The 12,905-nt window shown below is 42.2% G+C and overlaps 1 protein-coding gene and 1 non-coding gene across 4 annotated transcripts in view; both read left to right on the top strand.

Moving 5' to 3' along the window:
- The window catches only part of LOC129719504 (dynein regulatory complex protein 1 homolog), a 408,489-nt gene that overhangs the window by 312,472 nt on the left and 83,112 nt on the right, over window positions 1-12,905 (top strand). The gene's annotated exons all lie outside the window — the stretch shown is intronic.
- On the top strand, window positions 3,185-3,257 carry Trnak-cuu (transfer RNA lysine (anticodon CUU)). The gene has a single exon. It is a non-coding gene; the product is annotated as a tRNA-Lys (tRNA).

Genomic DNA, 12,905 nt, shown 5'->3' with positions numbered 1-12,905 from the left:
GTGAATCGGAGTCAGAAACTATGGTCATTGGTGTCGAAAAACGTTGAAAGACGTAGTGTTCCAAAAAATCGGACATCTGTTGAGCATTTGCTGTGCACTGGTTCAGTAATAACAAATTTGGTAACCCAATCGATAATTACAAGAAGGACGGTATTTCCCATTTTTGAGCATGTGTGTGTCCAATGTAGTCAATTGAGATTAATTCTCATGGTAAATGGGATGGTTTCGTGTTTCCTAAAGTTGGTGTCAGTGTTGTATTGGGTGCCTTGCTGGCTTTGCAAACATCGCAGGCCTTTACGTATTTACGCACGTCCATCGCCATTCGCGGCCAATAGTAGTCTCGCTGTATCCGATTTAATGTGCGTTCTTCTCCTAGGTGAGCTGCCGTCGGAATGTCGTGGCTACGATGCATTATATCACGTCGTAGATGCGTTGGGACTACCTCTCCAACGATCTTAAAGTCCGGAAAGTTTTCTGGATTGGCTAGGATATCCTGTACAAGCTTATCGTGCCATGGATCGGAAGAGAAGTGCAATTTCGTGTCGATTGTGTTGACTATTTCCACACGACTTAAGCAATCCGGAACGACGTTTGAGGTCCCTTTCCGACATTTTATATCAAACGAGTAGGCGTTTAAACGAAGAATCCACCTCGCTAGGAGAGGCGTGGGGTTTTTCATTGACTTCAAGTAAGCCAAACTCGAGTGATCGCAGTAAACGGTGAAATGCGTACCTTTCTGGTATCCCCTGAACTTTTCAATGGACCGAATCACTGCCAGACATTCTCGTTGTGTTACTGAGTACTTTCGCTCGGAAGATGAAAGTTTTTGTGAGAAGTAGCAGATCACTCTTTCATGGCCTTCGGTGTCTTGTGTGAGCACTCCTCCCAACGCTACGTCACTTGCGTCGCAAGCAAGAGCGAACGGTTTTGAATAATCCGGAGTTGCTAGAACCGGAGCAGATATGAGATGACTCTTCAGGGTCTGAAACGCTGTCTCGCATTCTTCTGTCCAGCGGAACTTGATCCTGGCCTTGGTGAGCTCTGTTAGCGGGGATGCGATTTCCGAAAAGTTTTTTATGAATCGCCGATACCAACCACACATCCCAATAAATCGCTGAACCTCTTTCTTAGCAGTAGGAGCAGGAAACTTGCTAATTGCCTCTACCTTTTCCTCGTCAACGTGCCAGCCTGCCTCGTCCAGTGCGTTACCTAAGTACTTGAGGCTCTTCCTGCAGAAGACGGATTCCTGAGCGTTGATCGTCAACTGTGCACTCTTTAGTCTACGTGCGACCTCTTGCAAGAGATCTAAGTTTTCCTGGAACGTTTCGGTAGCCAGCACCAAGTCGTCCAAACATACGAATACTTTCGGCTCGAGATCAATGAAGATGTGGCTCATCACCCGGGAGGGCGCCTGACTGGCCGTTGATAGGCCAAACGGGAATACTGTGAATTAAAAGTGCCCTCTCTGTGGGATAGTGAATGCCGTTTTCTGTTTCGACTCGTTTTCTAGCGGTATTTGCCAGAATGCCGATTCCAAATCAATCGATGACAAGAACCTAGATTCATTCAAATTATTCATAATGGAAGCAATCTGGGGAATTGGATATGCCTCTTGTACTATGACTGTGTTTGATTTGATTGGCTTGTTTTTCCCAATCTGGCTAGTTTTTGTGACGTTGGAAACTGCTGGATTACCGTGTTCAACCTCTGCTTATCCTGTACCGATAAGGAACCGACGATGGATGAGTTGATGTCGTGATTGGTTGTTACTCCGCATACGGTGGCTTGGATGCCGAATTTGGACCAAAAGTCCATGCCCAGAATCAGAATTGATGGCATGGTTTCAACAAAAGCATCGATATTGCGTGGTTTTTATCGTTGTATGATATAGGCACGTAGGCGAAAAATGATACTGAGTGCGCAGAGTTGTCTGCTGTTTTAACGTCTCCGTTCACTGGAAATTTGTGCAGTCCCAATTCATCCGCCAGTGTGCATAGTGAACCGCCGATTAAACTACAGGTTGCGCCACTATCCAGCAGACCCCGTATCTGCCGACCTAACATGTTGATGTGCGCATATGGCCGAATGTCACTATCGTGTGGATTGATTATAATCGATTCTGCTCTACGGAAAACGGGGATATTGAGGAGTGAGGGAACATCAGTTTTAACGGGAGAGCCCACACCCTTTATTGAGGGTCCTCCCATCTGCGGTTTCCCGACTGCTGTGAAACATTACTGGAATCCAGCTGCTTCCATCTTGAGATGCAGGCTTCGCAGTTGCGAGTGGTACGTCCTTTTTTCCCGCAACTGTAACAGAAGAGGTATAGTTTCTGGTTGGGACAGTTAGGATAGGTATGACCGGGTTTTTCCATTGCCATCATATAATGGTTGACGCCAACTCTCTTGAGCGTTGCTCTCCGTTGCCTATGTTCTGTGAGTTTGTTGTTTGCCTGTCTCAAAAATTGTTCTGCAAGCGCACCGCGTTCACTTCCTCCGCGACATTTGCAGCTGTCTCGTTCTGAAGAGCGATGTCCTGTTGCATGGCTTCATGCTCTCGAATCTCCTGTGCATTCCAATCGTCTTCCTCTTCTCGGTTTAGTTCCATCATGTTGAGTTGAGCTGTGTGAAATGGTTGTCGGTTCAAAGATTGGATTTTCTGTTCTGTTTTTTGCCGCTCGCTGAAATGAAGATGTTTCCTGTTTTGGCCAATAAGTGCGTGGTGTCAAAGACGATCTTCCTCTGATTGCATACGATCGAGATACTTCGAAGTTCTTGCATACCACTACTTACTCTTTAATTGACCTGGCTCGGGAAGCAGCGGCAATTAGTGAATAATCCGGGTTCAGGTGGGATTTTACTATGAACAGTGTCTCTGATTCTGATATGGCTGGTTCCACTATTTCAAAAACTGCTACCAGATCTTTATAAAACGATGTGAACGATTCGTTAGGACCTTGGAACCGTGAGTACAAGTCTTGCTTAATGATCTCTGAATAATTGGGCGGAAGAAATTCTTGCTTGATTTCTAATCTGAATGTCTCCCAGCTGGTAAGATAAAGCTAGGAACGTGTGTACCATTGGAGAGCGCGACCTTTCAAGAGATGTTTGATTGACCGAAGTAGAGTTTGCTCATCAATACCTTCCGTGTCGGCAAAAGTGTTTACTTGGTTAAGAAAATTGGAGCCCGGCTAGCTCAGTCGGTAGAGCATGAGACTCTTAATCTCAGGGTCGTGGGTTCGGGCCTCACGTTGGGCGCCAATGTCTCAAAAACCTATAAAACATATGGCTCTACTCTGTTCACCTTTGTTCTCTACCCGTGAGAGGTCGCTCAAGTCAATGCATGTAGACTTTGCAGTCAAGGCACAACACGCACTAAGTACTGAGGATTATTTGCTGATACAAGATTGAATGAAATCTAATCGATCACGATACCCTTTGGTCATTCAGGCAAGGTAGTGTTAACGGAAGTGGGCGACCTAAAAATAAACACCGCGATCATTGTAGACTTATATCTATTGTTAGCTATACATACAGTTTATCTCTCCATTCTCACATCTATAGTGGTCTTAAATAATTGTATCGATGGGGGCCCCGTGACACGACGTTTACCGCACTCCGACCGCCGCTGTCGATCTATTGTCGCGCCATGCACGCCCGTGCCGGTTACTCTGGCGTTGAAGGCACCACCACCGTCTCGCACCGCTTCACTACTGCATCTGCAGCCTACACCCTACTATTCTAGAGTGCCGCCTGCCAGTCGTTGAAAGCGCGAGTCCTCGCGCCCGTTCACCGGTCAACCGACCCGCTTGGAATGTCCCTCGAGCTCGATCTTGTGGCCCAAAATTCCCCTGGGATCGCTAGTCTATTCTTGATCACGATTTGGCCTGCAAATAAAAGGCCCTCTGTTGAAGGCCTCCTGTGCTTGTCTAATGGTACTCGATAGATTTGCTTGCGCTGATAGTTTTCAACGTGCCTGCGAATCCTGACTAGCAGACCAAATCGTGTTGGATGATGCTATACCTGGACCGTAGTCATGGGGATCGCTTGATTTGAGCACGTGGTTGACGTGTCGTGGTGTGATCTTTTGCTGTGAGCAGTTGGTTGCCTCTATATCAACGGGGATTCTTGCTGGGGCGAGCTCAAAATTCCAGTGCGATACGAGTGGTTTTAGTGAGCTTTTTGACTCACTTAGGATCGGTCAACCGCACGACCTCTTTTGATCTTCTATACTGAGCGAATGATCGGCTTTGCAGCCGATGAGTGTCGTTATGGTGCGAGAGCGCAAACAGTTTGCTGCCTTGATTGATCTCGTGCGAGAGAATGAGCCTTTTGGCTCTAAATCGGCTGCACTCAAAAATTGTTGCGTTATTTTGTCGGCATAATCTGGAATTGAAACAACCTCTTCCTCTCATGTACTTAGTTTTCGATGCGTTTATGGCCAGTCCAATTCGTCCGGCTTCAGCCATCAGTCTGATGTACGTCTCCGTCATCTTCTCCGATACCAGCCCTACGTATCACACCTTCCAAAGCGATGTTGAATAGCAAGCACGATAATCCATCACCTTGCCGTAACCCTCTTCGAAATTCGAAGGGACTCGAGAGTGTCCCCGAAACTCGAACTACGTTCATCACCCGATCCATCGTCGACTTGACCAACCATGTCAGTTTATCCGGAAAACTGTAATCGTGCATAACACAGTGCAACAAAAAATGACTTTTTTCTGCCTTGGTTTCTATATAGAATTTTTTTGTGTGTTTTGATGCAAAACTAAAGTTCCCCAAGTTTAAACATATTTAAACTCAAAGACAACAATGGCGCCATTTTGAATTTTTGAGAAATCGGAAATTTCCGATGTTTTTTCGACGTCATTTTGTTTTAAGACCAAATATCAAAACTCTAAGAGTTTGTTCACATGTTAGCATCTTCTTACCCATCTTTAAACAAAATCAGATCTTAAATCGGAGAAAAACTGAGCTCAAAATAATGATTCTACGAAACCGGTGGCGTCGAAAAATCATCGAAAACTTCTGTAGGACCTGCCGTACCGCGAATATTTGGTCCGTGGTGGTGCGGGCACCCATTAATCCCGCTTGGTATTGCCCCACGAGTTCCCTCGCAAACGGTGATAGTCGACGGCACAGGATTCGAGAGAGTACCTTGTAGGCGGCGTAGTTACAGCAATCCAACTTGTCGCCTTTTTTGTAGATGGGGCACACTGTACCCTCATCCACTCCTCTAGTACTACATCGTCCTTCCAAATCTTTGCAATAACCCAGTGTAGCGCCTTAGCCAGTGATTCACCACCGTGTTTCAACAGCTCGCTGGGGAGTTGGTCAGGTCCAGCGGCTTTGTGGTTTTTAAGCCGGCCGATCTCCTTTTTAACCTCCTGGAGGTCAATGGCTGGAATTCTGTCATCATCTGCGCGTACACCGAGAACTACTACCACTCCGTCGTCGTCCTCTGCTACATCTCCATTAAGGTGCTCATCGTAGTACTGCTTCCACCTGTTAATCACCTCACACTTGTTCGTGAGAAGGTTGCCGTCCAGATCCCTGCACATGTCGGCTTGTGGCACATAGCCTTTGCGGGAGCTGATCAGCTTTTCGAAGAACTTTCGTGTGTCATTCGCACGGTACAGTTTTTTTATCGCCTCGCGATCTCGATCTTCCTACTGGCACTTCTTCTTCCGTAAGAGCGAGTTTTGCCTGTTCCGTGCGCGTCAGTAGCGCTCCACGTTTGCCCTCGTTTGGTGTTGCAGCCAATGATGGTGATCGGCGATAAACGTTCGATCTTTTTCAGCGTGTGAGTCAACTTCGTCTCTCAGTCGGTTCTAACACTTATTGTACGATATGCCAGTCCGAGTGAACCAATCCGGAGATTCGCTGAGATAATTCATTCTCTGTCAGAGATGGAATTACCAATAGCTCTACAAACCGATGATTCACTCTTCGCTGATAGAATCTAGTAATGTCCGATTACATCTCGATTAATCAAGTCAATCGATTATCTAAGAAAATAATCGAATAATTTCTAATCGATTAAGCGAAGCACCGATTATTAGATAATCGATTATATGACCTCGATTAATGTCCGTTTGGTGAAAGAATTTATGCAATAAAACTAGTAAAACAATAAGAGCCAAGTGAAGCCCAGGTACTATATTTCAATCCTGAATACGACCTTTTGTTTTTTCCGACACAAACATGCATGCGACACGTGTGCGAAAGTTGTGAATGTACAAGGTAGTTACGATGCTACTTTTCAATTTCATTGACTCAAACGTTTCATCAATTTTGCAATTTCATTGACTCAAACGTTTCATCATCAGACTCAAATACAATCTACGCAGAGAACCCGTAAAAAACGCGTGAGCTACAAAATTTACGTGAATACACGAGAATTCCGAAGCCTACATAAATTTTGAAAATAGCATACATTCTAGTATCCTGAATGACTTATAACATCCACAAACGAAAACTGCACATGTAAAACATTTTCATGAACCTTACTAAACACTAAAAAAAATAGATGAAGAGCTGAGTTTGCTTACAAATAGCAATAGAAGAAATGGTCTCCATTTATGAATCAAGGTAAAAACCAAGGAAAAAGTAAATAGTCAGGAAAAAATTGTCAGGGCGTCAAACCCTGAAAATCTTGAAATTATCTGCAAGTTTGTTTTTAAATAGAAAAGTCCGGGATTCAGAACACTCAGAAAATATTTGATGTTCGAAAAGCATTTTACCTTAATGATCTTATTTAAATAAATCCAAATAAAGCCAAGGTGGAAACTCTAGGTTACTAGAAACAACCGAAATGACCAAATGCCGGAACCAGAATGAAACTCAGAGGCCAAAAATCAACTTCCCAACAAGAATATTTGAAATTATTTGAATAAAAAAATGGGCAGGACGAAGTTTGCTGGGTCAGCTAGTTATGCATAAAACTAAAAATAACATCAATGGATTTCTATTTCAATTCTGATTTGAACATTTCTCGCGAAGTAATTTTTGCTGGTAAAAGTTAATATGATACATAGCGTTATTTATACTTGTTAAACTGTCTACGATTCGCGTAAATTTTTCTCGTGAACTGCTTCACATCGATGAAACATTATTAATTGTACGAGCTTTTCACTCCTCCATGAAATGTGTTAAATTAAAAGTGCACGTCGCGTTACGAAGAATTCCTAAATGCTTCGAAGTTTGCTCCAATTTTGGAAAGCTTCAACTCAAATGATTAATTCGATTACTTTATGTCAAATAGTCGATGTCGATTAGTTGCTGCCGGTAAAATAATCGATAAAGTAATAATCGATTAGTTAAAAAAATCGGACATTACTAATAGAATCCAAGTGTCAAAACAAAAGAGAAGAATCGCGAGACGATAATTATCGGAAAAGATAAGTGGTTGCGATCGCTTGAACAACGCCCTTTCTTTTTGATTCGCAAGTGTTGACAGTAAAATAGGTTTTTCATCGTTTAACAAAATGTTGCTTGCTGTTGTCATTGTCAATTCAATATACCTTTGATCGTCGGTTTTATTTACATCGAAGGTTTCTTCACTGATGTAAGCTGGCCGATATCGAAGTTTTTTTTAAACATGCAAAAACCGGCACACATTTTGGAAAAAAATCCGCAAATATAAATAGATTCGAGAAAAGTTTGCAAGCTATGCAAAAAGTAACAACAAATATTTGCCATTTGAAAAAACAAAACTCAGCCACGGGCTCTGAAAATCTGCATTTCACAGACAATTCGGTAAATCTGGTATCCCTGTTTTGTGTTGCCTTTTAGTTGGTCTAACGCTTGCAGATTTTTCCCCTCTGAGTTTTTGGTTTGCAATACAATTTTACGATTATCGGGACACTCTCACTCACAAGGTGATTCAAACCAAAGATTTTTGTTCCACGGCTCGATCGGATCGGGAGACGATAATGAATTACCGATTGGAGCAAATGCAACAATCGAAACATCGTGTTAACAGGCGACAATAATCTCGCATACAGTTAACAGGCTATGCAGTTCACGGAGTATTCTTTCGGCAATTTATTTGTCACATAGGTTTTCTTCTCGAGGGACGATACAAACCTTCGCGTATTATGCATAATCAGAATCCAATAGGATTCTCTCATGATAATTCTCTGATACGATTTTAGTCATCCTTGGTTGCAGCATTCTCGTTCGTGCTGCATTCTTCTCTTCCACTAACTGTTTGCACTCGTCGTCAAACCAGTCGTTTCTCCTGTTCGGAGCCATAGTAACAAGCGCCGCTACAGCAGTACTACCTATGACTGATCGAATGTCCCTCCGTTGGTAATGCTGCTTCCAGCTGCTGCACGTACTCCCGTGCAACTTCGGCGTCCCGTAGTTGCCCGATGTTTGGTCGCGATGGGCGACTTTAACGCGTGTTTCGCACCGTCAAAAGTTTTAAGCGCATGCATAGTGCAACAAGGTAATGGTCCGAATCAATATTCGCACTGCGGTAGGTGCGAACGTTGATGACGTCTGAGAAGAATTTACCATCGATTAGAACGTGGTCGATTTGGTTCTCCAGTTGTAAGTCAGGTGATCTCCAGATTGCTTTGTGGATGTCTTTGCGGAGAAGAAGGTACTTTTAACTGCCATTCCGCGGGAGGCTGCGAAGTTCACACATCATTGGCCGTTATCATTTGATGCGGCGTGCGGGCTCTTCGGCCGGTCTGTTGTACATTGCCTCTCGTCCTATCTGAGCGTTCATATCACCGATGACGATCCTAAAGTCCCGTTGCAAACATCTATCATACACCTGCTCCAGCTGCGCATAGAACGCTTCTTTCTCATCGTCGGCTCTTCCTTCGTGTGGGCAGTGCACGTTGATGATACTGTAGTTGAAGAACCGGTCGTTAATTCTCAACTTACACATCCTCGCACTGATCGGCTGCCATCCGATCATGCGTTATCTCATCCTACTCAGCAATATAAAGGCCGGCCCAAGCTCGTTGGTGGTGCCACAGCTCTGATAAAAGGTAGCCTCTCGATGTCTGCTTTTTCATACCTTCTGTCCCGATCCTTCTGTTCTACGATTTCTAAGTTGCGTGGATTGAGTTAATCAAATATGATCCTTTCGCAGCTGTGAAAGCCTAACGATCTGCAGTTCCATGTACCGAGTTTCCAATCGTAGTCCTTATTTCGTCGCCTAGGTCTGTGCCGATTGTTCCGATCCGTATTAACTTCTTCAATATTTACAACGTTTGATGTTTTGCGGGGCGGCTTGTTGGGCATTCCCCAACCCCCGGTTTCGCCGGAGGACCATCGTGTCTGCTTTGTTTAGAGTCCCACGCTGACACCATGATGTTGATCAGCCGCTCCTAACATGGAGATCAGACACTGTTTTGAGCCGCACCATCTTGGTGAACAGACGCTCAGGTTAGCGAAGCATTTCCTCCACCGTCGAGATATGGTTACCGTCACTTAGCTATTGTCGGATGATAACATTGCCCAGCCAACGCTAAACAATTGTGCCCATTTTTCAACTGGTAATCTATTATACAATATGACTCGTGGAGGCGTGAGATAGAAGCTTGTGAGGGACGGAGCTGAGTTTGACGCTCCTTCCAAGTTGTCAACTCACCATTTGAAGCCCCCCTATCATATCTATGAACCCCATAATTGGGATCATATTTTAATTTAATGTTAGGCTTCAAAAATGTTTCAGAAATAATTGCAATGTACCCATTATTTACTGTTAAAAAATTGAAAAGCTCATTGCATTGGCTTTCAACGAGCGAGCTTTTCAATGAAAAATTTCGATTGATTTATTTAAAATCATTGTTAAATTTTAAATAAGAAACGGTTTTAAGTGTAAATTTGTTCCAATTTGAATTGCATTAAACATGGAATTTGCCTGCAACATGATGTTCCTAAGATCGAACATTGCCTGTTGCAGGAAAAAAAGTTTACCTGCCGTAATAGGTCCCAGGCAGTTGGCATTAGAAAAAAACATTTTGGTAGCAATATTCGCTGTATTGTATCAATGTATTTTTATTTTGCACCGGTTTTTGTTTACCGGTCATTTTCGAACTACCTACATTAGGCGAAATAATGTTCGAACTACCTGTGAGCAGAAAAATTGGGCGGTGCTGGTACGCTTGTAGAATTTTGTTTTAAATTTTGTTTTGATTGGGAAATTGAATTTTGTTTACCCTGCCTTGCCTTAACAATGGCTAAACGGACAGAGCATTCGTAAAGATTTGGCATATGGTTGCCGTTACAATTGGCATACCGAAAATTTTTACTCTCTTTCATAGGACATGTGTCCGTTTTGTGAGAAGAGTCTCCACAATAAAGGCATTTTTGAAGTAGAATACTTCTCTCAGGAAGTTCGGCTACATAGGGATGTGAAATGAAAATCTAAAACCGAAAAAAGTGAAAAATATGTCCAATTTCAAATGCTAATAAATCGGTTAGTATTCGATGGATTTCCTTCGTTCTTGCAGCAATAGATTGGAAAATCTTCTAAGATTCTTCCCAAAATAAGATAACTGTAATTTTATTATTCACACTATTGTACTATTGAAAATAGTCAAGCCTTGTCAAAACGAAAAATTCGACCTCTGATTGGTCGTTATATGCTTGCTTCCCAAGCACGGTCGACAGGATCATATACCTTGCAATTTAAAACATGCTATTTGGCCTATATAAGAGCCTGTTTCAGCCGGAGCCGCTCATAATAGTTCTAGACAGCGACAACAGCAGTCGTCCTTCCTTAGCAGCAGCACTAGCCCTGTGGTTGGTCACCACGTCTCAGGAGCAGCGCGGTTTTTCTCAGCGTGTGTCGCCAGACAGCCATTATTCTCCCCGTGTTGGGTCAGCATGAAGATTGCCGTCAGGAAATCCAATTTTGGAAATCAAAATGCCTTTTTGAAGGAAAAGAAACAAGTCATTGAAAGTTAAAAATTTTTGTCAACGCAAGCAAGTATTCTGTGTTGCATCCTAGCAATTTAAATTTGTCGCACCCGTCTAATTTACTGAATGTGAAATAGCTTCCACAGTGCATGTTGTTCGTGTATCTTAATTCCCCCAATGTTAGGGCAGCTCAAAGGTTGTAATTAGCAACCGATTTTGAACAGCAAAATGCTTTTTTGAAGGCAAATAAAAAAATAATTTTCTGGCATCAACACAAGCAGACATTCTGTGCGGGATGCAATCAAATTTTGTTGTAGTTGTCCAATTTTTACTTTATTTAGTAATCCCCCCACTGTAGGGGCAGCGCAAAGGCTGCGATCAGCATGACCAACTTTGAATAACAAACGGTTAACGTTTATTCACTAAAAATTCATCCAATTCAAAACAGGTTTTTGTCTGAGTACAATAATTTGCACAAAAAGACATTAAAAATTTTACCGCATTATTAGACGCGTTTCTCCAGTCATGCCTCGTGAACGTGAAGGTTCCCTATCACAGACATAGATTTCGTGCTCCAGCACGTTACAACACGTGGGAATTGTTTTTCACTAGTGCAACATTTCTTGGAAGTGTTTTATTATTCTCGGGTAAGATACTACGAGTGCATTTATTGAGAAATCCATCGGAAGTGTATTCAGTGCTATGTCTAAATATATGAATGCCAAATACAAGCGTGATGCTCGGAAACGCGCGAAGGACCAGCATGGGGGAAGTGCATCGAAGAAACCAAGTACCAGTACGGAGGTCAATGTAAAAGCAGCCAGAGGTAACACGTGTCCAACCTCTGGTTGGGACGCTGGAGAAGGGCCTTCTACTAGAGGTAGGAGAAATCGAACCATTTATTTATTCCGTATGCTCTCATGTCTAATTTACCTTGGATATAATACTGCGAAAATGATGAAATTTATATATTGTCGTGCATGTAATATAAGCATAACTTTTGAACTCTCCTAAGGGATGTAATAAAAGGCAAAATAATTCTAACTTTCAATTCTCATCATTTTCGTTGCATAAACAAAGATTTATAAAAGGTACAACGGTTTACTGAAACAAAAGGTCTGAACTGTGCCTAAAAGGTTCCGCACATGATATACCATAAGTCCTCATCTAAATGTCATATCTGCATAAAAGAGCACGAAAAGTTCTGATTGCATTTTTTCTCAATTGATGCTCTTCTTAGTCGATGTGTTGAATTTAAGTCTGTTATATTGTATCAAATATATTATCGTTTCGTGGCACAACTAGAAACGCATAGTTTCGAGAAAAATGCGTTTGAAAATTAGCGTCGAGAATTTAATTTTCAAGAAAACTAAACTAAGATTTCCCAATCATCATTTAACATGTTTGGGTCTATTATGCGAATATTATGAGCACGGTATACAAGTTAAAACGTAATTTTCATTATCTACTAACTGTTTGAGAAATTTCGATTTGTGTTGTAGCACTATTACTTATAACTCTGGATCGTTTGATGAGAATATTCCATGATGATGAGAACTTTCAAAATATATATGTTGAAAGTGGTTAGCCACAACGAATTAATTGGTTTAAAAGTATTTTTCTGAGTGATTTACCAAATAAAGACGTCATTTTGAGCTCATATTCATAGTAAACACCAAATGAACATACTGTAATCGGTTAATTTGCCTTAATATCGTTAACTTCATTACAGTACAACCACAATTGATATTATCTCTATTATAGGAGTGTTTACCCTACTAAGGTCGATAGCAAGGGAGAAGCGTTGCGTTTTCATATATTTTCCCATTTGTGACATTATTCCTCACATTAGAAAAACCGCGTTCCGCACCATAACGCTCTTACTATGGCGATAGGATAAAACAATAAAATTGTTTGATTTGTAATGACTGTTACACAAGAACGCTACAAGTTTTCCTATTCATAGGCTTTTTAATCTCTTGGGGCAAAATGCCCCAGATGCAGTATTATACCGACCGT

The sequence above is a fragment of the Wyeomyia smithii genome, chromosome 2 (genome assembly GCF_029784165.1).
Source record: "Wyeomyia smithii strain HCP4-BCI-WySm-NY-G18 chromosome 2, ASM2978416v1, whole genome shotgun sequence".
In the NCBI taxonomy this organism is placed as follows: domain Eukaryota; kingdom Metazoa; phylum Arthropoda; class Insecta; order Diptera; family Culicidae; genus Wyeomyia; species Wyeomyia smithii.
Note: the sequence above shows the minus strand (reverse complement) of the source record. Positions and strands in the feature narration are given on the sequence as shown.